The sequence below is a fragment of the Poecilia formosa genome, unplaced genomic scaffold (genome assembly GCF_000485575.1).
Source record: "Poecilia formosa unplaced genomic scaffold, Poecilia_formosa-5.1.2 Scaffold40, whole genome shotgun sequence".
Taxonomy (NCBI): domain Eukaryota; kingdom Metazoa; phylum Chordata; class Actinopteri; order Cyprinodontiformes; family Poeciliidae; genus Poecilia; species Poecilia formosa.
Window position 1 is genome coordinate 2924633 of NW_006799979.1, and position 26340 is coordinate 2950972.

Genomic DNA, 26340 nt, shown 5'->3' on the forward strand with positions numbered 1-26340 from the left:
GGGAGCTGAGGCTCCAGTATTTAGCAACTCAATTTTTAAAATATGTTATTAGCAGAAGACATCGCTAGCATGTGAGAAATTATTATAGCTCATTATTTCCTGGCATATGTTTTGTGCTGCCAGAAGACGTAGCAAATAAGCACTGAATTTCATCATAAATACATTTGTGTATTTCTACTTACTGATTGAAAACGAGGCTGTGTTGTTCTCCAAATACAGCATTCTGCTCAAATCTTCTAAGTTTCATTAGTTATTAAATATTAAGATGTTTTTTGTTGCATGTTATTCCCGACTTTCTGAGTTTGCAGATATATAATCCGAATGAATAAAATAAGTAATCGGATGTCTGTTAGGGCACATCAAGATTTTTAAAGTTACGGTTTTTATAACTATAACAGTTTTTCATCAAATCTTTCCTATAGTTTAAAAGGCTTTTGATCAGACGCCAGAGACGGTTAAAGAGCGGGCAAAGTTTTCTCCAGCTATGGAGACGATGCTGCTAGAAGTGATTTCTTCCTGACAAAAGCTATGAGTCTGTTAGCAAGGCTTAGCTGTTTTAATACAGAGCTTAAAGTTCTCACTGAAGCAAAATGTGACGTTGAAATGGAGTGGAAATACAAACCGGGATGATAAAAGTTTCCAGTCCAAACAGCTGAGGACTGTGAATAAATATACCTCCAAGCTGAGCCATTCCTTAATTCAGACGTTAACGAACTTGAGGTGAACCACATGAATCTCCAGCATCCGCTCTTTCTTTCCCATCTGAAGCTTTTGATTTACTGACTCGACCACCTGATACCTCGGTAGTATATTATATAACACCAGAAAAGGGCAGCAGTGTGTAATGGTTGGGCATGGGCCTGGTATGAGTGAATGCTTGGAGGAGGCAGCCTGGCTCATCAGCTAGCTAATGCTAACCCTGGATAATGCTCTGTGGAAAGCAGACCAGCAAACAGGTGAAACATTCTGCACAATACGTACGTTTACGTGAGAACTACGAGCAAATTTAGTAAGTATGTGTTGTATATCTTTTTGCTCTAGTGGTCCATATTGATAAACAAGCCGTGTTAGAAAGCCACAAACACAGCTGAATCCGTCGATGCATGCAATTATACAGAGATGTCTCTGCTAGACAGAAGAGTTTACGTTAATATTTATTTTTCAGCTGCTAAAACCTAAATACCTTAGTAAATGCTTTAGTAAAACCTTAGTAAAGGTTTTGGCATAATAATAAATAAATACTATGCCTTTCAAAAATGAAGAAAACAAAAAAAAACATTGATAAATAGCTAGGAAATTAAAGTAATTAATAGTAATTAAAATCTTAGGGTCCTAGTGGCTTTTATAACGCAAACCAATGCAGATATTTAATGAAAACGGTGAGACAGTGAAGCTTCAGTTAACTTACGCCAGACTGCATCTTTCCTCTCACATTTACTGCAGTCAATAACTCAAACACACTCCTTTAGTCTTACTTACTAGACGTATGTACAGCAGACAGTCTCTGTTTGTGCACATAAAACCGGACTCAGTCATATGACTCGGTACTTGTCCCGTTGTAATAACATGGCAGTAGAGCAAGGCATCACAACAAAGAACGCTGCAGCACAGAGGGTTCATATGAACCCTCCAACATGCGGTTTCATTCGACTGAACTCACACTCCGGATTTTTGTTCTTTCTGAAAGTCGTAATATTTTGTTGGCGTGCAAAGTCGACTGCATGGTTCAACAGTTGATGAAGCAGAGTCGGGCAGTTTGAAGTGCAATTTTACATAATTTATTCACAACACTGTCTGCTTTTACAAAGCTCCTAGACATGACATTCAGGAGTGTTTCTCATGGTAACTTAATTTTTCAGGGGTGGCTAATCAGCAAGTTCTGCTTTGCTTTTTTTTTTTTTTTCTTAAAGACACGGCGCGTTAACAGATATGAAAATAGTATCTATATATATTTTTTTTTTTTTTTTTTTCCCCCACCACCCATTTTTGGTCCCTAAGGCTCATAAAAATCAGTGAAATGTGCAGCAGGGAAAAAGGACAGGAGGGACGCCATTCGCCGTTTACAGCAGCTGCATTCCCAACAATAAGTGTAATTAGTTCCACTGTGCCCCAGTACGAAGACCACTTCAAAAAGAACGATTAAAACCGTTCAACCATCACACACAGAGACACACACGTGTGCAGACACCTTGAGCCGCCGAGGAGCCACAGATGAATCGGCACGCGCATCCTCGCACGGATATGCGTCCAACTCACACCGCCGACGACACGTTTATTCGAGATTGCAGCATTTGTCATACGCAATTACAGCTCAGAGGTATAGAGCGGGCTTTGTTTCCAAATGTCACGGATTTTATTGTAAGCGGTCACCGACAGACCTGCTCTTTCTCCCGAGGACCCTCGCAGCATTTCACTTGATTAGATTCAATTTGGAGAGCGTGCCGCAAGGCATTAATAACTGTACAAAGGCGTTGGTAAAGTATGCATGTCAGCATGTGGGTATCTGTGTGTGTAATGTACGCTGAGTGTTGTGTGTGTGTGTGTACGGTTTGCAAAGTCCTTTTGTTCCCGCAGCACAAAGGTTCAAAATAAAACACAACGTTAACGGTGAGAAGCTTTCTGATTGTTTGGGGTGAGGGAGTTTTACTGCAGAGCATTATGAAATCTGATCTCTCCCTCTGGACCTCTTTCCTTTCCTTTTCTTTCCTTTTCAGACCCGTCTACCCGCGACGTTGTGGAGGTAAGTGCGGCATGTTGATCAAACAGCAGTGGTGTGGCAGACTATTTTCAGAACATGTTGTAAAGCTCCTGACCTCATAAACTACAACAATGTCAGGGCCGTAACACGCTCCGTAGGACAGCCGACGTGAGGCCCACTCGGCCTCTGCACCGCTGAATAAACGCTACCACACGTCAAACTGGGCAAAGAATCATCAAACAAGTACATAGAAATGTGCAGATGAAAGCAGATATTTACATAAGCTGTGTTAAAAAGACACATTGGCTTTTTGCATTCTCACTACTTGACGTGAAATTTGTAAAAAAACAAAACAAAAACAAATAGCTGGTTTCCAGGATGGTCAAAATTACTTCCAGGCGGTAAATTCCTGAATAAATGTTAAGTGGTGTAATTTATGATGTTAGGGCCAGAATACTAAAAAATAAATAAATAAATAAAATTTCTAGAATAAAGATAAGATATTACGAGAATAAAGTTGTAGTATATCTTTATTCTTGTATTTTTTTCCCCCAACTATGACCCTAATATTCCACTGAACTATCACGATTTGCAAGTCAATATGGACAGATATATAAAAAACTTTTTAGTTCAAACCTTCAATGTTGAATATATCAAAACCTTTGGGTGCATCTAACTATTTTGCTGGACTGGTGCACCAGTGAAAAAAGTTCTTCTTGACCCTTTCTTGGTGATCCTGTCTGACACAAAACAATAAACTTTTAGTCTGATTTAATGTCGAAGAGCGAGAAAGTCAAACATGCGTCTTTTAATACACCGTATATGGCTTCATTTATATATATGCTCATTTTCAAACACGTTACAGTAATAAGAGTCGCTCAGGTTTATTTTACACTTCAACATAACTTGTTATTCTGCAGCTGCCTAAAGCAAAACCCTGATGAAAGCTTGTCATCAAGGTTATCTCATCTAGAGGCGGTTACAACAGAAAGCCAACGCCACAAAGTGAAGAGCGAGTGGAGATAAAGAAGCAGAAAAATGAGGCATGCATTTCACGGATTTGACTGATTGTTGTTTAAACTCCAGATAAACGCAGTGCGTTGTTTTGAAGAGCCTCCTTTTGGCCTCTTCATACTTCAATTACAGGTTGTTACCAACGTTCTCCGGTTACTATAATTGCCTGCCCAAGATGATGAAACTCCCACTATTACATTGCACAAGGGTGATATTTTAATTATTCTATAAAATCTATAAATTACTCTGTCTATAATAGTTTTACTTCCGTGCCTCCATTACTCTACTTCACTATAAAACTCAACTTCAGTTTCTTGACTGCTAATATTAACCAAAACTGTTTTAATTAATATTACCGCTACGCTTGACCCTTTGCATGAAAACTTTATGATTTTCCACATTTGCATATTTCTCTAGAACGTAAAATTTATTTTATTTTTTTACATTTTTATTATTTATTATTCATGGCAAATCTTGATTTCTAATCCCAAATCCCCATGGTCATCTTTTCTTCTCTACTAAGTGTTAAATAAAGACTTTCACCATTAAATACAACACTGAGCGTTGCAGTTTAATGTCTAAAGACTGACCTGACCCATTAAACCAATTTCTGAACCAATTAAAGCACCTCCATGCTTAATCCGCCCCCCCAGTAGGGGTGAATAAAAATCTATTATTGAAGTTCTCACCTTGAAAACTAATCTAAAAATAATTTTTAAAAAAGAGTAAAAACTCCTGCTTTCAGCAACAATTGCTTCTTAGAGGATCATCGGTATCACAATCTTTCCACAATCTTCACAGGTTTTCTGCAGAGTTCAGATATCTTGCGTCCGGTGAACCATTTGTGTCGATTTGGCAGCGTTGTGCTGGTGAAAGACCCACTGATGACCCATTTCAGGTTGGAGGCAGATCTGTCACATCGGCGTAAAGCACCGAGTTAAAACTCCCGGCAGCATTTAGAAAAACCTCGCATGTTTAAGTTTGTGACGCTGGAACCCGAAGCGCCTGGGATCTCTGCCAAACAACCAGCTGGCATGCAGACTGGGTCTCATGGCTCGTGACCTCGAGGTGCCCCTGTTTACTGCAGATATCTAACAATAAGCAAATTCTGCTCACTGTAAGTGGTGGCAAGATAAATACAGTTGCTAGGTGAAAAGAGCCTAGCAACTCTTTCCACATATAGCAGATATTTTCAGTTGTAAATATGAGCCATATTTACACTCAAGGAGAAACAGGAAGCCGCAGAACGCAACACAAACTCCCCAGAGACTTTAAACGGCTCAGAAAATGTACAAATTTAAAACGTGATATCTATGTAACAGGTTTTCAACGCGATGCGAGCGATCAACACGGTCGCTGGGTCCGGTGTGGCGTAGTTGCTATCTTGTTTGTCTCTAAGCAGAACTTTGTTTAGGTGCAGACATTTCTTACTTATGGATTACCCAAGTAAAGTGAATTATAATAATGCAATCAGGATGTGAGAAAGCCACAGATGAGTCCCGCTGCGTCCTGAGATGACAAGATGGGGCTGATTTTACGAACGCGCCTCGGATGAGCCGCGTGTCACTGACACATGCTGGTTGCTGAAACGAAAAGGAGAAAAAGGCAAACTTTCACAGCTAAGATGTGGATACAGCTACTGTTTTACACAAGCAACTAGACTCCAACTTCACATTTAAGCTGCTTAACCTCTGATGACAGGAAGAAAGCAGAAATATTCCTCTAACAACATTAGCCAGTAGGAATAAAACCAGCCACAATTTTCAAAATATTGGGCTGCATTTACCAAAAAAATGTAAAGGAAAGGAGGAAGCAAAATGAGAACAGGCACAATTCCTGAACACATTTAAACATGAAGAGATGCAATGTCCAATGCAAAATGAGCATCACTCATTGTTAGGACACAAGTATTTTTTTCTTTTAGTGCTGGGTCTGAATGGGTTAAAGCAACATGTTGCTCCATTTGATTGCAGAGATTTCCTGACCCCCAGGCAGTCTTTGATCTCTGCAAAAGACTAAAAATCAACTCGGAGAGACCTTAAAGTTGTTAATAATACGCTTGGAAATCCATCACAGAGAGGAAATGCAAAACAAATGCAAGCTTTAATGTGAAACATGATGAAATGTACAACTTTCTTTCTGCAACATCGTTCTCTCCCTTCTGTTTGTCTTAAAAGGTTTGATTTCTCCTTAAAGTTTTTATTCTTTTTTCCAACAGATGAACCCTCTGCCCTCAATGTCGACATATTTTCTTACAAGAATCTAAAACCCATCGTCCCGCCGACGCACTCCTTCTCAACCTGTAAGGTTTCTTCTGTAATCCAGACTTTCGTCTTCCTCACAAAGGCATTTCTATGATTTCTGCTCGTTTGAAATTGGGAGAACATAATGACAAGCTAGCTAAGTTAGCTAACTGAGTTAGCGGCTAAATATTGATGATCAATTAGGTGACCAATTAAAGTTGATCTGGTTTTATGAGAGGAGGACTAAGAGAGATGTGAATGTGCCTAAAAGAATGTCCTGAGGGAAATATTGTGTGTTTTTTTTGTTTTTAATTAAAATTCATTCAGATAGTAGAAAATGAACTTGATGCCAAAGACACACACACACAAGTCTGTTTCTTTAAGCTGGAGCTGGATTTATGCGTTTGGGGCAGATGTTGGGAAATTTCCCTCAAACGTCAGGTCACACATTATAATGCAGTTTGTTTTGTTATTAAAGAGACTTGGAAGGAGCATAGGCATTATTCACAAAGTTATTTTAAACTAAACAGCTGAATTACTCACGGAAGTTTATATAAATACAACAAAATAATAGACGTTAAAAATGTGCTGCATTATAAAACTGATATTAATGGGTTCCATCTATCTATCTATCTATCTATCTATCTATCTATCTATCTATCTAATGTTTATGTTGAACGGAGGGTGTATTTAAGTGTTCACTTAGATCCCGTTTCTGCAGAGACATATTCAGATGAAAATATTTCCCTGTCTGTAAGCGACAGGGCAGCAGTCCACCTCAGCCTGGTAAAGCCATTAGCTACGGCTGCTGTCAAGAGACGCTCTAAAAATAAGGATCTCAGCTTTATACTCCAGCGTAGTATAAAGCTGCTGGCTGCAACACGTGTGCCCAAATCTGGATCATAAATATGGCAAAAAATAATATTTAACCACACAAGATGGATCTAATGCTTGATGTGGGAAACATTCGAGCCAGCCAGCTCCTCCTCTGATTAAGTGACTGCAGTCATGGTGCAACAGGAGTGGAAATAATGAGAACATGCTCCGACGGTAGACGACACCGGAGAGGATTCAATGATATTATTATTATTATTTTTTTTCTAATTACACCAAAGGAAGAATTTCTCTTTCATAACAAGCATGACGAATCACATCATCATAATCAAAACCTCAGAAATGCGACATGAAGCCCATTAGTCGGGGTTAAAACAGCAGCCCGGCCGAATGAAGCGCCACACTGGATGATTAGATAAAACACCACTGATATCATTACATTTCAGAGCCGGAATATTTAAAGAGAGTTTATCTGCTCCTCCGTGTCACCTGCTTTAAAACTTCTGCTACAAAAAACAAAAAAAAACTACAGGTTATGAGAGCTGCTAACATTTAAAAGCGAATCCCTGATGGTAAATTATAAAAGAAAAAAAAAGGGGAAAAAATCCAACGTGACTCAAGTAAGCTGTGTCATTTTATATTTAAAAATATTCCCACTGTCCACAAGCCCTGACAAGATCACCCCGGCGCACACGAGCGGGAAAAAGCTGAAAAACCGTTTCTCTCATGCTCCCTGTCACCCGCCGTAGTCCTTAAATCACTCATTCGGCTCAATTTTTGCTGTTGTCAACATTTCCACATTATCTGCTCGGCCAAGGAATTTACTGGATTCCCCCCGCTGCTTTTAGTGTTGCTGGAGAGAAACAGCGGGGTGATGTAAAACTCGCGGCCAATAATGTCACTTTCATATTGGACTCTTACGGGACTGTTAAAAGTATTTACCCCCGTACAGACTCTCTTCTTGTTTCAGTCGCACTTAAATGTTTCCGACCATTAATCTGATTCTTATATCAGGCAAAAATAACCTTCTATATTTTAATAGGCAGCTGTATAATGATTTTATTTAGGGAAAATAGCTACCCAAACCAATGTGAAATAGTAATTGCCCCCTACCCCGAGCTTAATAACCGCTTGGCAGGAGCAACTGGCATCGACTCTCTTACATCACCGTGGAGGAAATTTGACCCACACTCTTTTCTGAATTTTTTTGTTTTTTATTTCCCAGCCACAAAAGGCTGGGATGTCACGCTGTGGGATGTTAATTGAATTTAAGTACATACTTTGACTAGGCCATTTCAAAGTGGGACTTTTTTTGTCTTTCTGCCAATGAAAAGAGGACTAGAAGGTGACCTTTGGCTCATTAGGGTTAATCAGTGGTTCCTGAAGCACCAGGGCATCACACTACCACCACCGTGCTTGACTGCTTATGTGTCAGTTTAAGTTTTAAGTTTTTTTTTTTAAGTTTAACTTTTGTCTCATCAGCTCGCTGAACACTTTTTTCAAATCAACATGTTTAGATGCAGGAGTCGGGGAATTTTGATATTAGCCAAACTACTCACTGAGTCATGATCACTGACGCTAAGTGTGACATGCAGATGATGTTCTGGGTTCTTTTATAGCCTTATGGAGTAATATCATGCACCCTTTGAGTTATATTTGGTAGGTCAGACGCTACTGGGAAGTTTTCATCATTTTTTTATTCAGTGATTCAGCATCACTGGGGTTTACTGGAGTCCCGAACCATAAATTTCTTTATATTGGGACATAATGTGTTGGTGTTTGAGATTTTCTTCTCTTTTTTTTTTAGCCTACTTCATGTTGTCAGACAGGTACTATTAAAATGACTTACTGAGTCTACTCTGTTAGCAGTAATCAGGCCTGGATGTGGCTCGTAAAATTTTTATGAGTAATTACTAGTGGCAGTAATTACCTTTCCACACAGGGTGAGGTTTCTTTGGAAAGCTTTTTCCTCTGTGATAAATAAAATCAACATTTTAAAAAACAACAAATTTTATTATCTACTCAGCTTATCCTGTCTTATATTAAAAATTGATTATCTGAGCCATTGAAGAGGTGGAAGAAAAGAAATCTTTTAGGAGCCAAATACTTCTCAGTCCTTTATAGTAGCTACGAAATACAAGCTTTAACGACAGCTTTTCATCCGTGGGGAGAAATTGAAGCAAAAAAGAAAAAGAAAGAAAAGAAAAAGTAGGGGGCAGATCTTGATTGGTATTCTTCCTCTGTCCTCCCGGCTCTCTTCTTCGTGCTCCGTATTGATCTCTGAGGTTACCCTGTTTCCATTTAGTCTCTTCTCATAATATATAACACATCTCCGATTCAACCTTTTCTTCTCTTTCTCACTTTTCAATGACAGAGGCGAGGGGAAGGGAAATACAAGCAGCTCCGGTCCGACGACTGGTTTCGTGTTATTGAAACCTGACCAAACCGAAATAAATAACTAAGTAAATTTTTAAAAAGCAGGGCAAAGGCGTTCGCCGGCGACACCAAAGAGGAGCAAGATCTGTGGGCAACTGGAGCAGAATTACATAAAACAATTTAGCATATTTGTATGATTCACTGCTCATCCAATCTGTGAATGACTACACAGTCTTGGATGAAACAAAATGTGCTGGAACATTTCTCTAATTGCGACCTAGCCAGCGCAGTAAACAGAAATGCATTAATCACGGCGAGCGGGCGCAGCGTCGATAAATCAGTGGCGCTCTGTAGTGAAACAAAGCGACGTGATTACACAAACACAAAAAAAAAGGCTGCGGGTTTGTTCTGTTCAGACCGAGCAAAACTGGAATAATATTTCAGATTTGTTTAATGGATCTGCATAAAATAGCATATTGTGTTTGCAAATGACTCAGAGGGCCATCAGTCAGCGACATCGCATCAGTCACACGCGCTGCGTCGCCTCTTCCCCTGCTCATTATATCAACAGCAAGCTGTGCTCCCAATAGCACACGCCCTGCCCTTCAGAGGCCGTCCACGAAGCTGCACGACAAATTCAGACCGGCATCGAAACGTAACTTTTCGTAGCTCCATAAAACATTTATCAGCCGCAAATTCAAACAGCTAAAATGTCCCACAAGTGGGAAGAAGTTTATTACTTTGTTTTATTGCTGTATGAGAGTGATGTCAGTCTCTGCTTCATCATGTGTTTACTCCAAGGAGTCAGACTGTGTTGTAATCTGATCAGCTGTTTCTCCGGATTCTGATTGTGTTTCATGTTTTTTTGTTTTTTCTTGGATTTCAGCTGTTTTTTCACTTGTTTTCTTTAATTTTTTATTTTTTTTTTAATTGAACAAGACAAAAATAATCTTAGAAATAAAGCAATTTTTCTTAAAACCACTGGTGCATTGGTCAATCAGACATATTTCAGAATTGGCTAATTTACCCTTGATTGGCTTTAAATACAAAATAATTACTTTCACGTTCATTAAAAGCATCCCAAGCTAAGAACTCACTTCATCAACCATCAGTCTGATCAGGCAGCAGTTCATCTCTACGAAGACGGTTCTTCAGAAAATCTGAGTCTGTCAAAGTCAGAATTGGCAGATCCGACCTCAAAGAAAACTGGAAATTGATATTGGTCAGAAAAAGCTGACTTGCATTAAAAATAAAAAAAATTAAAAAACTTCTTCAGCACCAACGGGGTGATCCGCAAAGTGCTTTGAGCTCTGGAAACCAGAGGAGAGTAAACAGAACTTGAATGCATCACCTGTGTGCTCCTTAAAGATGTGACTCAAGTGGTTTGTCATCCTCCTCAGTTGTCTTCTAATTTACAAAAACACTTCACAATATCTATATATCTATCTATAGATGTAGTTTTGGCGTCATAATCTGCATTATCCAGCTATGTTCTCTTGTCTTTCCAGGTTTCAGTAGTGCGTAACATCAATGGTTCCCAGAAAAACAGAATATCTAAGTAACGTTACGGATGACTCAATTCTAGCTTTAACAAGTGAAGTGTAAATTTAAAATAAATTAAAAAAAAATACTTCAGTAACATTTTGTGGGTCTTTTTTGTCCTGATTTAAAAAAAAAGAAAATCTCAGATTAAAAGTCGGATCTTCTAAAATTCCCACTGGGAAAAAAAAAAACCCCATGAAATTAATTCATTTTTCTGCACGACTTTTCTCAGAGTATTAATAATGGTGCAGGGTGCTGCAGAGCACCAGGTCCACACACAACCCTTCAAGGATAAATGGGTGGGAAAATTCCTTAAGATATCATTTCAGCTCTCTGAGTAAATATTGTTTCCTGACGTTTCAGTGTGAGACAATCCTCCTAAAATATATTAATGATCAATATTTAAGCTTTTTAAACCTCTGTGCTGGGTTGTCAATGACGCTGCACTAATGACAGAACATGCTTGTGGCAGCTTAGTCACCGCACTACCTTCTTGAGGTCGTAATGTAATGGTTACCGGGGCCCCTAATTGTTCAGCGAACGCCAAGCGGTCGTATAAAAATCTTTTTCCACACTACTACGAGCCGCGACTCATTTCGGTTATACAAATTTTCCCATGAACTTCTCAGGCAGCATGTTCCACTTCTCTTTACATAAACACACAATGTTCCAAACATTCCTCATTTCTCTCCACCATCCTTGAAATGTTCACCGACTCCGAGTGTCCGGCGAGAACTCTCATGTTTTCAACTAGTGGGGGGAAAAAAAAAAAAGAAACGAAATGTAAGCGACGAGTCGAGGAGCCAAACAACCTGGAGGCGGGTTTTGTCTGAAGGTGGGACCCGAGGGAGACGCGGTGACATGTTTTGTTTTTAAATGTGGCTGAGCGCTCAGCGCTTACACGCGGTCAGCTGAGAGCCGCCGTCCGCTTCAGGATGTGACCGGGAATTCAGAACTGATCTCATCCACTTTGAGATATGACATAACCGGTGAGGCTGAGAGAAAAAGAGGCTTTTCACGTTCATCTGCCTAGTCGTTCCACGAGAGCCGCGTTCCCCCAGAAGGAAAACGCTGCAGTGGAATGGCAAAAGAACAGAGAGCAAAACGGGCGAGAAACACTCCTCCATGCATGCTGGCTCCTGTTCTTAATTATAGCATACACAAAAGTGTCTCATTCATTTCAGCAGGGTGGGGCGAGGGGAAAAAACAGGGAACAGTTTATATAATTTTCACCTCGATTAATTCAACTGTGAAGCAGGAGGATTAAGGACCCTAACGCGGGGCTGTACTCCTGCTCATTAAATACAGGAGAGAAATGTAAATTCCCACATTTCAGCTTCAACCCAGATGTTTTTAATGTTGACTATGTTAGCTGAAAGGGGGCGGCGGCGGGGGTGAGGGGAGCCAAGATTTCCAAAAACACACCCACCCCTACAATAAAAGTCAGATAAACAAGAGCGGAGAAGAGACAAAAACAACACAAGCGCTTTCCTCTGGTTGATTTATGTGATTCTATTACATTAAACATTCTTTCCCCTGAGCAGGCTCAGCTCCCAAGCAACCATTGCTTGCAGCTCTAATGTGCCTGGCAGCGGGCCAGGAAAAGCTGCCTGCCTTATTGATTGCCAGATTGAAAAGTTTGCATTTAATAGGCCCTGTAATACATGAAGGAATTATTCAGAGGGCTTCCTTGTCAAAAACCCAAATTGGTCCTTTTGAGTATAGAAAAGGGGAAGAAGAAGAAGAAGAAGAAGAAAAAAAAAAAACAGGAGCTTTGTGACAAATGAGCTCCAGAGAGTCTCTTTGTGGCAGAAACAAAACGACTCTGCTGCTTCCCAGAATGATCACAGTCAAGAAGACGTTAACTTGAGGGAATATAGTTGAGGATTTTTGTGAAGTGAGTGTTTGTTAAAAGGTAAAATCACACCTGATAACTCTCTTGGCGTCTTTACTTAGCATAGATCCAGACAGGCTGGAAGCGGAGCGTGAAGCTAACTGTTAGCTTAAGAGGAAAGTGGACTTACAAGCCATAATTATTTACAAAGAAAATGAAGCTGACCTGTGAAATCGTGTGCTAGACTAGCTATATGATATGAAAGTAATGTAATAAAAAAAAGTTATTATCGGCTTCTTGATAATGGTTAGGCAAGATTTTTATAAGCTGGACTGAGATTTTCACCGTGCCACAATTGAAAATATCAAGATGTCACGTTATTTACGCAAACAGTTTAAGTAAATATGTAGATTATCTGAATTATTAAAAATTAGTTATTCACATTTAAAGAAACAAATAGTCGTAATCCTGCAAACTGAATCCAACTTTAATTAGTACAGCTGCAATGATACCCACATAGTTACAATATTGATGAAATAGTGCTAGTTAGAAGTGAAAAAATCTGCCAGTGAGTCAAAACATTTTAATTTATAATATGGGAAAAATGCTTTGTTCCAGATTATTTCACTTATAGCTACAACATTTTCATCAATATTGAGGAATTGTTGACTTAAAAAAGTTTCTATCTTGTGCTGAAAAGATACTTGTAAATACTTTTTGTCTTATTTAAAGTGCGCTAGCATATTTGCAGTAGAAACTAGACCAAGAACACTCTGTAAGATTTTGTGTCTGTGAAGTGTAATCTCTTTGGTTTCACACCCATCATGTCCCTTCGGCTATTTTCCTAACTCACCCCACCTAAAATTATATCCAATTTGATCTGTCAATGACAAAAACCAAAGAAAGAAATTACTCAGAAAGCCTTTAACTACAATGAAAAACTTTTTTTCCCCAAGTTTTCATCTGGAAAGAGTTGAAACAACTTTTTTTTCTCTTTTTTTTTTTTAACAAAATGAATAGTAATTTAAACCACAGGAACGCTGTGGTGGTAAATTTCACCACGTTTGAAACCACAGCCTTTTAAAATGCTGCAATACCAGTAAATAGGTCCATGCCTACAGTAGCTTAGTGTTGCGATTTCTGGAAAACACTTAATTATGACGCAGTTGCTGAAAATTATCCTCATTACTCCACGTGAGCTCGAGCGAGATATTAACCGCCTATAACTTTTCATCAAGACCATCGCTATAAAAACCTCCTGCATCATCCCTTTGAAAGCTGCAGCTACTGCCGTGTTAGACCGGGACATGTTTGTGTCTTGTCAATCTGCTTTTGTGTGTTGATGGATTGGCCCTAAACGCTGTTTGCCGTCTGGTCTCCTGCTACATCGTGACTAATGAAAGACTTCTGCTGGGTTTTGGGGGTCAATCCACTTATAGCTCAGTCGATTCTGAGAGCCGGAAGAAAAAGAAGAAGAAGAAGAAGAAGAAGAAGAAGAGAAACAGAACAGAATGTGCAAATACCACAGGGAGCAAATTTAATCAACTGTCTTTTGGTTGCAGATATACAGCTGCGTTCAGAGCAAACAAACAACTAATAATGCTCCTCTGTGTCTCTGCTTGAGCAGGTCTGAAATCCTGCTCGACTCAGGTGAGGATACGCTATCTGCCGTCGACGGCCTCGCTCATTTATCCAGCTCAGACTCGACTGAGCAGCTGGGATCAGGGTCCTCTTATGCTGCCGGTGACAGAGGGAGAAGGAGGAATATACGCCAGGAGTCTCTTTGGCTCAGGCTGCAATATACAGCGTTTTCAAACCCCTCTCTTGCAGAGTGAAATGGATGGCATGTTAGTCTTTAAATGTATCTTTAATGGGACAAGTTCCCATTTAAGAAGTGAGTTCTACAGGAAGGCTGGAGCAAAGGAGGGAGACAGGAGGGGGGGCAAAAAAAACATCTTATCAGGAGATTGGGAATTGGGTCAGGCAAGGAATTACATGCCATTCTAGATCAAAGTTGCTGTGTGTATTTCCTCAAAGAAGGGTCCCTCATTATCAACTCAGACGTATTTCTCAGGGCGTATTCGGTGTAATAGGAAACATGATTTAATGTGTTTTCAAAAGAATGAAGGAAAGAGGAAAAAAAAAAAGAGTGTGGTGGGTGGAGGGGGGGATACAAAAGAACATTTCTGGAGGCTATTTGGGACAGCCATGTTTCCCAACGGTAAAACAGTAATAAGGAAGAAAAAACAGGCTTTGCTTTTGGAAAAGTTTAGAGAATAGAGCGTAACTTGTTTTGTTTAAGCTCAACTTTGATTCTTTTATTACATAAAGCACAGACACACCAATCAATCTCCCAGATATTGAGTATTTATGATGATGTGACTGCCTTGTAATTTCCTTTATTTCCCCTGGAAAAGACCCTGAAGCATGTCCTCTGATAGGTCTTATAGCCACTATGACAGAAAATGAGTCGAAATCAGAATCTGCATGTCGGAGCGCAAATGAAACTGGGTATCAACCAGAGAAACGACAATCAGTGCATCTCCAACAAAGATGTAACTTCTTCAGGTTTCTTTTGTCAAATCTGTGAGAAACAACAGAAATGACACCATTTGACTTGCATAAAACACCATTTTAGCACCACAAAGCTAATTCCCACAGAGCTATGAGCTGTAAACTTGGCATGCAGAAGATCATCTGATCAATCTCTCAGATCCTGTGTCAGGTATTTCTGACTTTTTTTCCCTTCTCTTTTTTTAAAGACATGACTTCAAGACATGTAGATTATTTTTAGGCCTGACATTTCTGCGTTTCTCTGCCAAATTCTGCAAACAGACATCAATATCAAATATAGGAAGGCTGAACGTTGCGTTTCTAACATGAAAATATTCTCTGTTTCTACAATAAACATACACTTTCTTCATTAATTACATGCTCGTATTAACATAGCATTTATTTGACTGGAGGATGCGGCAGTAAAGAAAAGAGTGACATTATCAGCAGACAACTAGTCGGCTCCCCAAGGGGAGACATTTCAGTCTGAGGCTTCAAGGCAGACTTTACAGATAGCAATATGTCATTAAAAACACCACCATCTGTTCAGATTCCTTATTTATGTGCGGCAGACACAAAAGCAAACCCCTGAAATGCAATCTGTCGATTTTTTTTTCCCCTTTTCTTTTCGCTTGCAATTAGTCGTGATTATACATTCTCACTGCACCACAAAGAGAGAAAGAATCCGTTTTCCCTCCGCCATCGGTAACGATCTTCATTTGAAGTCGAGTCCAGCACAAGCACTTTTCCACGACGCTGCTGACTATTTGAGGCGACACATTAAACAAGCAGGTAATTTCTGACAAACTGCAGGTAGATAGACTTTAGAAAAAATAAAAACAACAACAACAAAAAAAACGTTCATTCCTGATTACAAAATATGACCTCTGATGTGGCGAACCTCCACCCGCCACTGTGCTAACAGAGCTGTAATCACTGTAACACAGCAAACACACGCAGAAACACACACGGCAAACACACACGCTCATGCAGGGACTGTTGCCGCTCGTCTCTCTTTGCATGGGAAAGATAAGGAGTTCAGTGGAGAATAACTGCCAGCTGAGATAACAAGTTTATATGCACGAGTCATTCATGCAAAAATCCCTCTTATTGGTCGGGTTTATTGTGTTGCTAGCAACAAAAAACTGATTCAGTGAGTCACGGTCGGGAAAACACTTGTGTTTGTGAAGCAGCTTTTAGCGGCGTTCCAGTGCCTTGCAAACACATTCATGATCCGTCTCATATTCAGTCACGTCAAAACCACAAGCTTCAACGACGCCGGTCGGGATTCTGTTTGACAGACCAAAACAAACGGGGCAGCAGCAAATCCGATACTCTGAATGCTAGAATATCTTGGGTTAATTGCACTTTTTAGTCGGGAGGCTCATTAGAGCTGCAGAATATAAGAAAAACATGAAAATATGATATTATTATCGAATGTTATGATACTGCGGTTAAATGCAATTTTGGAAACAAAAGGTGTATTTTTAGCAAAATTTTAACGATTAAAAATCTGAAAAGTGTGGCAAGCATACCTCTAAAAAAAGTACACCTATTTGCTTTCTCAAGATAAAATAAATTAAAGTTTGTGAAAAGTGATCAAATTTGAAAAATCAAGTCATATGAACACTTTTGCGAGGCAACTGAGACGTTAGCATGTTGCTCCGGCTTAAAAATCTAACAGAAATATTGGAAATTATTTGCAAATGACAGTGCCTTTTTTCACAATGACTATTTATTCAGAGCTATATATATATATATATATATATATATATATATATATATATATATATACACATTTCTATTTATACCTGAACGATATGAATCTGTGGCTGAGCCGTTGTTAAATTTAAATAATCCTGTCTGACACGCTGAAAGAAACAACTGCTTCTTCACTGAGTTACAGGAAAATCAGAAAGATAGAGAGAGAGAAAGAGAAAAATCAGACTGAATGCTTCTCATTTTACCAAGTGCTCCTCAGGCCACCACATAACAAGGAAGCAGACTGACAGGTTGAGAGAGAGAGAGCACGGAGGAGCATCAATGATCTATTGTTTGCACCGAGGACTCTCTGTCCAACTCCTCTGGCAGTCGATGGATCAAAGAAAACCTAAATGCATTAAAGCAACTGCACCAAGATGTCTTCTAAATACAAATTACATCATTTGTACGTCTTTGGCTCCATCAAACACGTTAAGAGCAGTTATGGATCCAAGTAAGTGTGTGTGTGTGTGAGCGTGCAGATATAAACACACGGGGGGAAACTCGCACAGAAACACACCAAAACGTCTGGAATCTATCAAAGCCTCCATTACAATTACCTCTCAATGTGGGAAAAATGCAGTACCTCTGTGCTGGGAAACAATCCCAGGCTAAAAGTTCTCCATTTATAGTGTTTACTACAGCTGACAGGCTGCCTCTCTGTCTGTACGCTGCCATTATTTACTGATTAGGAGCGAAATGGTATAAATGTTGGAGAGATAACCTATATATCATGGCACAAATATGAACCGGTGTAGGAAAAATAAATGCGTTTAATTTACGGTTTATTACTGTGTACATGAGCAGTTTGGCTTTTAGCTTGAGTGCAGTCTAATGCAGGAAAACCGGACTGGATCAGTTGGGCAGTGAGGTGGACTTTTAACGAATTAACGTGCCTTTCAATTATTACATCCAAACATAATGCAAAGAAAAGCGCAACAGAGAAGCTTTGGTAGGAAAATCTTTCTATCATTGACATGAAGATTCAATTAGATACAAGTTCACTGGCGTCTCCAAGGCATAACTCAATAATGTAAATCATGCTTATCTAATTTAACCAGAAATAGACGCGTCTGTGCTAATATTGTTCAGTATCAAGGTAAATAATTTAGTTATATAAAAGCAACAAAATGGCTTTCAATGTAAACAGAATTACAAAGAAGTCATAAAAGCTAGAAACATATATAGTCCATGCACTTATTTTACTGTAGACTTTTTATAATAAATGTGTTTTTCCTGAGTTGTGCTAAGATGAGGCATCAGTTGACATGTTTTGTTTCCCGTTTGTCGCCAAAGGTGCAGAAAGATTTCTCTGCAAAGTAGAAATGATCCAAGATTTTTTTAAATATATATTCGTAACCTTCCTGCTGTGTGTGGTCATTAATTATTAATATTACTAATCAGTGTTAGCAGCAGAGGTGATGTCACACCAAAGGCATTTCCTATTATTTTAAAACAAAGATAAAATTATTATAAAACTGACTTTTGACACCTTTAGCATGCTAATCTAGTATTTAGCAAGGCTAGCATAGCGAGAATAAAACTGATTTCTCTGTGTATTTTCAATCTACTACTGTAAAACAGAAAAACGCGTTCACTTTTCAAAATTGATTCTTCTGCATTGTTTTTTTTTATATTTATTATCTTTTGACACAAATCTCATTTCCATCGCTTTAGATTTGGACTTGGAAAATCTGCTCCAGGGTGTAAAAATCCAACATGGCCGCCCCGCGTATCAGAAGTGGTTGAGAACTGCGGTGATTTGCAAATTCTTTGGACTTCATCCACAACATCTGTTTGTTTGTATCCCATTACATCAACAGCGAAACACTGTTCTGTAAAACCCCTGAAAGAAAGCGTCGCTGCAGCGTTTGAAGGCATGAAATGTTCTGCATTCTTAGCAGCTAATTATATCAATAGCAGTAGTTTGCCAAGTTTCTCAGGAAATCCACAGACTCTCTGACTTGCAGCAGTAACACAGCTATGGCGGACGTAACCTTGTTCCCAGAATCTCCTTCTGACGCTCGAGATAGTTGCACTGCGGCACATTTTAAAATACATCCTCCAGCAGCATCAAATCGATAAAAAACTAGCCGCATATTGACTTTGTAAACACCTGCGTTACATTTGCACCCTCTGCAGCCCCGACTTATCTGATCGGAGGCTCGCTACAGCCAGTAGCAAAAAGGGAAAGAAACAAAAAGCGGCTTAATGCCGCAGTTAAAATGGATTCACAAAGCAGATGGACTGGCAATCTCATAAAATATGCAGAGTTATTAACTGTACAATCTGTGATGTCTCGAGTGCTTACTGACTAAGACAGAATCATTCATATCTATCTGCGAGGAGCTGCAATGCAGGAAGAAACATATCAAGGGAGATGTACAAAACACTCAGCACTGAGAACGGCTTCCCAAAAAGACAGAAATAGAAATGAGTCGAAAAAAAACAAAAAAAAAAAACAAAACAAAAAAAACCTCCTGGTTTGCTAAGATTTAAGTATGAGTCAGACTAACTGGAACAGACAGGCAATTTGTTTAAGGGAAAGAAGGCGAATGTTGCTAAATCAGCTCCGATAAAACCTCATAATGACTCCAGTTATTTGCACTGTTTTTCAAGTTCTTCCTTTGAAGGATGCCGTTGCTTTTATGTAAATATCTATGAATATTTGTTATATTCTGTAAATACTGTGCATATCTTATTCTTATATTTTTGTTTACCTTTATGTGAATCTGAATGTTTCAGTATTAACATGAATTTCCCAGCTGAGACAATAAAGCACATTCCTATTCTGCTATTCTAATCCCTGTGTGTGCGGTTTTTTTTTGTTTTGTTTTTTTAGCTTTTTCTAAGTAGAACCATTAAAAATATATGAATTTGCTTAAAAAGGCAGATGAGTCAGTCGTGTGGAGGCACCTCACTGCTGCCTGCCTGTTTAAAATGCCTGGCAGAGGTCACATCAATAGCATCTCTGTTGCTTCAGACCTGACTAATGGAGAGAAGAGAGACACAACTGTTGTTTCAGCCCTCCCTAATGGAGAGACGGAGCTCTTTATTTCCTCTGAGGCATTTCTTATTGTTTAACCATCTACCAGCCTCCATCCCACCTCTGTCTGCCGCAAAAAAAACAACAACAAAAAAAAAAACATTATGTGACATTCCAGAAATAAAATAACACAAATAATTGATGAACACAGCGATCCGAAAAAGTCCAATTTGATTACAGAATTCAGCGTAACAGGATATGGGGTGGTCTTTCTCTCTCTTTCTCTTTCACTCTGTGTCTTTCTCTCTCCTATTCAAATTCGAGGCATGCTCAAACATCTAATAGATTTTTCCACCCCGGCACACAATTTACTGCTTACAGATTTAGAATTCGCTGGCTTCCGGCCAGGCCACAGTCAGAGGGGAATTAATGATATGAGCGCATCAGTGAGGAAAAACAGCCTGTGATTCTCTCTCCTACAGGTCTGAGCATAATGAAGAAGTCATAAACTCCAAAACTGGGTTATATATATATATATATTAAAAAAAAGGTATAAATAAATAAATAAATAAATCAAAAGCATGCCAGGGAAGAGAGGGGAGGGGCGGGAGAGGCACATAATCAATACAAACACTCCATTAAATTACTTCAAAGGGGATTTTGAACAGTTTCTTGAATTAGTTCTGCAGGGAAGGAAAGAAAAAGCAGAAAGAGAAGTAAATATGTCTGAAGGGGCGGAAAGCGAACAAGTGCAAACAATACAATCTGCTCCATACTCTGCATGGAGGAGTACAGGGGAAGTGGATTTGCAAAAAAAAAAAAAAGTGGTTTTCTCTCTTTGTCGGAGTCACAACATGGCATTGCTCTCGCAGCACCAAAGTGCGCGTTATCTCAATGTCTATTCCAAGAAAGCCCTCGGCTCCTCCTCATGTTGCAGCAGGAAACAAACAAAACAGCAGCCTCACATGTGACGGTGGCTTCAAGCGTCCTGAATATCGTTCTGTGTAGCGTCACCAGGACAAGACAAGCAGGGGGAAAAAAGCGGTGCCAGCTCTCTAGTTTTTCTTATCGCAACTTTCTGCCCACATAAACACCTCTACGGCGCTCGGAACAGCCTCGGAGGAGGGAAGGATCTACCTGCCACATCAAATTGAAATGTTCCGAGTGAAATATTGTCTGGATATCAACGCGGGGCCGGTCTGGCATACAGATCAGATGTTGCATCAGAGAGGAAAATACTGTGGTTTTCTTCCTAAGTGAGCGAAGCTGGGAGGAATCTGGAGAGAGGCAGCCCCCTTCGCCTCAGTGGCCTGTTGTGGCTTCAAGCTCGCTCAATGCAATCGACGAGCGGAGGAAGGATCAAATGCACTAAACACGGGTCTCAACTTAAGCTTAAATGACTGACTCCCGATGCAAAGCATAAAAACGCTAACAAGTGGATTTGCTGCACGGTTATTGTCCCCAATACGTGGGCTACCACAGTGAAACGTACCCAAAAAACAACAGTGGATAATAGTGGAGAGACCAGGATATAATAAACCCTGTGTTATTTTTATGTGTGCTGCCTCTGGCTACCTGCGCAGGTGCTAACAGGCGCACCTCGACAGATTAAATTACCATCAAAAAGTTACTTTCGACAGTTCGTGTAAAATGAATGGACTCATCGAACGGCGACGCGCCTTAAATGTTTGCTTGTGTTCATTCTGAATATTATGGCTTGGAATATTGGATCAAATCAACTGAAAACGGATACGTTATGACGCACACAGTCATGGGGAAGACTGCTGACTTGACTGCTGTCAGACAACTGCTGAAATATTTCACAACATCTCAGCATGTGAGTGTGTTGTGAAGGGCTTCGGAGTCCTCTGGACTTGACAAAGGGCTATCAAAGTGCAGGGAAAACCTCAGTGAGGGAAAACCACAAAGATTCTTTGCTAAAGAAGTTCACCCTTATTGAAGCCCTTTGTTTTTATATGAAACATTATTTCAAACATAACAAAATATAACAAAATAACTGTGGCACCCTTCAAGGATTAAATATATATGAGGAGATCCGACATGTGGCCACTGAGCCCTGCTAGCTTACGGCTAACCTTTAAGGAGAAAAAGATCAACTTGTTCATCCAGTGACAAAATGGGGAATTTTACCAATTCAGTTCAGCGGGATGAATGATAAATGTTTACACGTTCTCCCTGTGAATAGCGGTGTTACTCAGATTTTTCTCCCAGAGAGCAAAAAAAAACATGAATGTTTTATTAACTGGAAACTCTTTACTTGTGCTATGATTACAGTAAAAGTCTTGATGTTTGTCTCTGAAAATACTCAGTAAGTAAATCATGAAACATGTTTAATTTTTTTTGTAAAAGTGAATAATAATAACAACAATAATAATAATATTAAATCCTCTGATACGTTGTTTAAACACCTACTTTCCAATAAATATCACTGCATCAGATAACTTTACAGTTTTATTGCTATATTTTACAAGCACCAGTATAAAACATATCCTTTTTTTTTTTTTTTTGCTATTTTTGCTCTCTACACAGATGCATTTTACTGTGTCAGTATTTTCTCAGAAAGCCCTGATCCTTGCAGCGCTGAGCGATGAGCCAGCTACAAACGACACCTCAGGTGAGGGCAGAAGTCAACACCATCGATGTTGCTGAACAGAGGAGTCAAAAGCTACGACCTTTTATGATCATATCAAGTTCACAATGGGTTCACTGGTTTGCACAATGAAGATTTGAAGTGAAGAAACAAGACGATGGGAGGTGGGGGAAATAAATCACTGAGACATTTTTAGAGGACCAGCCATCTTTTGTGTTATTTATTTAATTTCATCAGCTGTATTTCTCCCAGCACACACCAACACCAAGTGTATCAGAAGATCCAGCTCTCAAACGCTCAGCCTCGCAGTATACAACCAGAAACCAATTTCAGCAGGCAGCAATGAAAAAAGAAAAAAAAAGAAAATAAGAAAAAAAAAAAAAAAAAAAGAAGAGAATCAGGCCAGTCCTCTGGGGAGAGATAGAGGGGCAGAATGTAAACTTCCCTGGCAAACCATCCCTGGTGGATAGAGCTGTAAAAAGAAGCTCTGAAGCTCAGAACAGGACAAGATAAACTGAGTGGACAGTTTGCATTACCTGATTAAGTGAATCACATTACAGATTACGCAAGGAGTGCAAAATACAATACAGCACACTCAGTGCTCCTGCGGAACAAAGTCGTCTTTGACTTCTCGGGCTGGAATTTGCCGGACGCTTATGAAGTTCATTCAATTAGAATATAATGAAATCAAGTGTACCTCAATTTATCTGCTGAACTACCAGAACCTGAATATTGATAGAAATGCTGGTTTTCTATCTCAACACGTGTCCGTTGTGCGTTAGATTATAGTTAATGAATCCTAGTCAGACTAAAGCGGGATTATTACATTTCAACTAAAAGGATTTAATGGGGATGCAACTTTCTTCTGTCTGAGTTAAATTTTGACTCAAAATATTCGTATCTGTTTAAACTTCAATCTCAAATACATTAAAAAAAATCACTTTGTAGCATTTTTATTTTTGCCATGTCAGTTTATACCGCTATTTATAAAGGATTTTTCTAAGTAAAACAAATTTATTTTTATGTTTTGGCAATGTAAATAATTAGATTTTGTCTTAAAATGAGTAAATGCATAAAGGTACTGCTTCTGGATGAAAAATAATTAATCAGCTAAAAATGACTAAAAGTATTTGCCAACAGATAAATTGGAGAGAAAAAAATGACTATTGGCAGCCGGACTACTAATAAAAAGTAAGATACAGCTCAAAGGATCGAAACAGTCAAATATTAAAAAATGCAGACAAGGTGGTTGGCACTATTGGTAAAGATTAATCAATAATCAGAATTATAGATCCTCTTTAGAAAATATAAACCTAAAATTATGATGACAAAGCACTTTTACTTCACAAGTTTTAGAAGAGATAAAAACACCAGTAAAAACAAACAGATCATATCAACACATTAGTTGCTGCTCAGGTTATTCAACTCTGTCGAAATGATCGTTTACTCAACCGACTGTCACGGTCACAGAATCGCTCCAATTGTTGTTTTGTTTTTTTCTTTTTTAGTGAGTTGGAAGCTGAGAAACTCGGATCCGTTGCTGTAGACTGTCCAGAGTCAAACTGCTACTCTATCATCGCTTCAGCTCAGCACAGAAGTTTCTGTTTGGATCATTGTCCCGCTAAAAGACCCAAACAAGAGACATCATTTTAAAATCTCCTGATATGTCAAGAAGTTCATGATGTAATCCACTTACTAACAGAGTTAGCAGGGTCTTAAAGAGTCCCAATATGTGACAGGTACCCATCCGCACTTAGCAGTGTGGATCCTTCACACCAAACACAAGTGGAGACCAAAACAGTTCCAGTTAAAGTTCGGTAAAATGTATAGGTTTGTTTGTGATGGTGTAAACCTCTAAAAATGTTTAAAAGATGCTGTTTTCTGCAGTTCCTCCTAACTAAGCAGCTGGCAGAAACTTTGATCAACATATCAAAGGTCACTTAAGAAAATATGTTTATTTTAAAATAGTTTGAGAAAGCATATTTCTTTCTTTAAAAAAATTATTTAAAAACAACTGTTCTCAGAGTCAAGGTGGGGGTTTTTTATCTTAAAACTTTCACCAACTCCTTTACTTGTGTTGGAAACAAATTTGTCAGAGTCTGTCTTTTTAGGAAGTGAAGATTATTTCAGCTACATCACTGAAACCGTTCCTGCATCCAGCGCTGTAATTTATTCGAGTTACGACACCGACTATTTCCACCTTAAAGGCTTCAGGGAGCTGTGAGTGGTGCAGAACTGGCGGCGAAGGTCACTCTAATTAAATATTTTAAACAGCCATTCATTTCCAGAGACAACACACACAGAGCAGAACTCTGCTCCTTTATTATGCCTCCATGTTCTGAAGAACAAAAGAAATGTCCTCCAGCGCTTCTTAAGCACATTTGGTTTTTATATTTAAAAATGTTTAAAACAAATGCACAACAATGTATTTCAATAACAATGGCAAAAAGCCAGGAAAACTTACGACACACTTGGAAGAAGAAATAACAAAACACTGTTCCCCCTCAATAACAATGGCACACTTTATTGCTCTTTAGCACACAATGGTTTTCTGTGCAGATTGTGGTTTTGCTGCAGTATCCTGTTATGGGGAACAATCCAATTCTTCTTACATAGCTACACATCAGCCCAAGAATAACAATCAGCAAATGCATCACTCAAGGAATGGAGTCACTTCAGGCTAAAACAAGAAGAAACAGAGAGAGAGAGAGAGAGACAGACAGAGAGAGAGAGACAGAGGAAGAGAGAGAGAGGGACAGAGAGAGAGAGAGGGAGAGAGAGAGAGACAGAGAGAGACAGAGGGAGACGGGGAGAGTACAGATCTAACATAAAAATCAGTTTAGAGAATGAGCCAACGCATTACACAGAATTAGACATTCAGCAACAAGATGCTTTAAGGCTACGTTTCTATCTGATCTGCTCCTGCTGCAGCATGGATATTTCATCTCAGAAGTCGGCAGCGTTGCAGTGGCATATTTCATATTTTCTATGCAAAACACAGCGCGCGGAGCAGCGCTCGTTTGCCACGATGAATAAGTGATCCGCTTCCCAAAAACTCTCCAACACTCCCCTCATATTGTTACACTGTCAACAAGCGACGCGCGCCAAAGACGCAGCAAGCAAACAAACAAACGAGCGCACATCACTGATTGTCTGTGCATCACATGTGTGCATCTGTTCCTATCAAACGGTGTGTATGCGCGCGTGCGTGTGAGTGTGTGTGTCTCTAGTGCCCCTGCCAGAATCCAAGCCCGTTCTGCTGAGTGGGCAGATTTTCTGGCAGAGTGTCCCATCGGAGTGACAAGTGCATTTAGAGACAGCCTGATGGAGTCATTAGCGGCAGCGCTGCTCATCAGCAACATAGGCACACACATACACACACACACACACACACACACACACACACACATGCATATTTGCAGCAACAATGGTGTTATCATCAGGTTATTGCACCGACAATGGTAAAAATCTATAAAATCTAGCCACACATTTAGAGAACGCCAAGATATGGAACATAATACCGCTTAAAAAGGCAAGCTGACAAATCTATTTATGTGAGCATGCAATTATAGACACACACACACCCAAGCAGATTCACATCGCATTGATTACTGGAATAACAACAAAGCATCCATTATTGATCATCTTGTCCTTTTTGCGTATGAGCTTCATGCAGCATTGAGTAATCAAGGGCAGCACAGCGTCAGACACAAACACACAGCTGCTTCTCTTAGTGAAGCAGGAAAAGTTACACAAGTCATCAATTAATCCACATTTTGTGCAGAACAAGTCAAACATTTATGAGCCTTAAACAATGATTTATCGCAGGGCCGGGAAGCAGAAATAATAACCCTGCCTTGAATCTTTAGGGGTAAAATCTCTTTGACC

The 26340-nt window shown here is 39.4% G+C and overlaps 1 protein-coding gene across 1 annotated transcript in view; it reads right to left on the bottom strand.

Moving 5' to 3' along the window:
- arid5b (AT-rich interaction domain 5B) overlaps positions 1-26340 on the bottom strand; it is a 103183-nt gene that overhangs the window by 61074 nt on the left and 15769 nt on the right. The gene's annotated exons all lie outside the window — the stretch shown is intronic.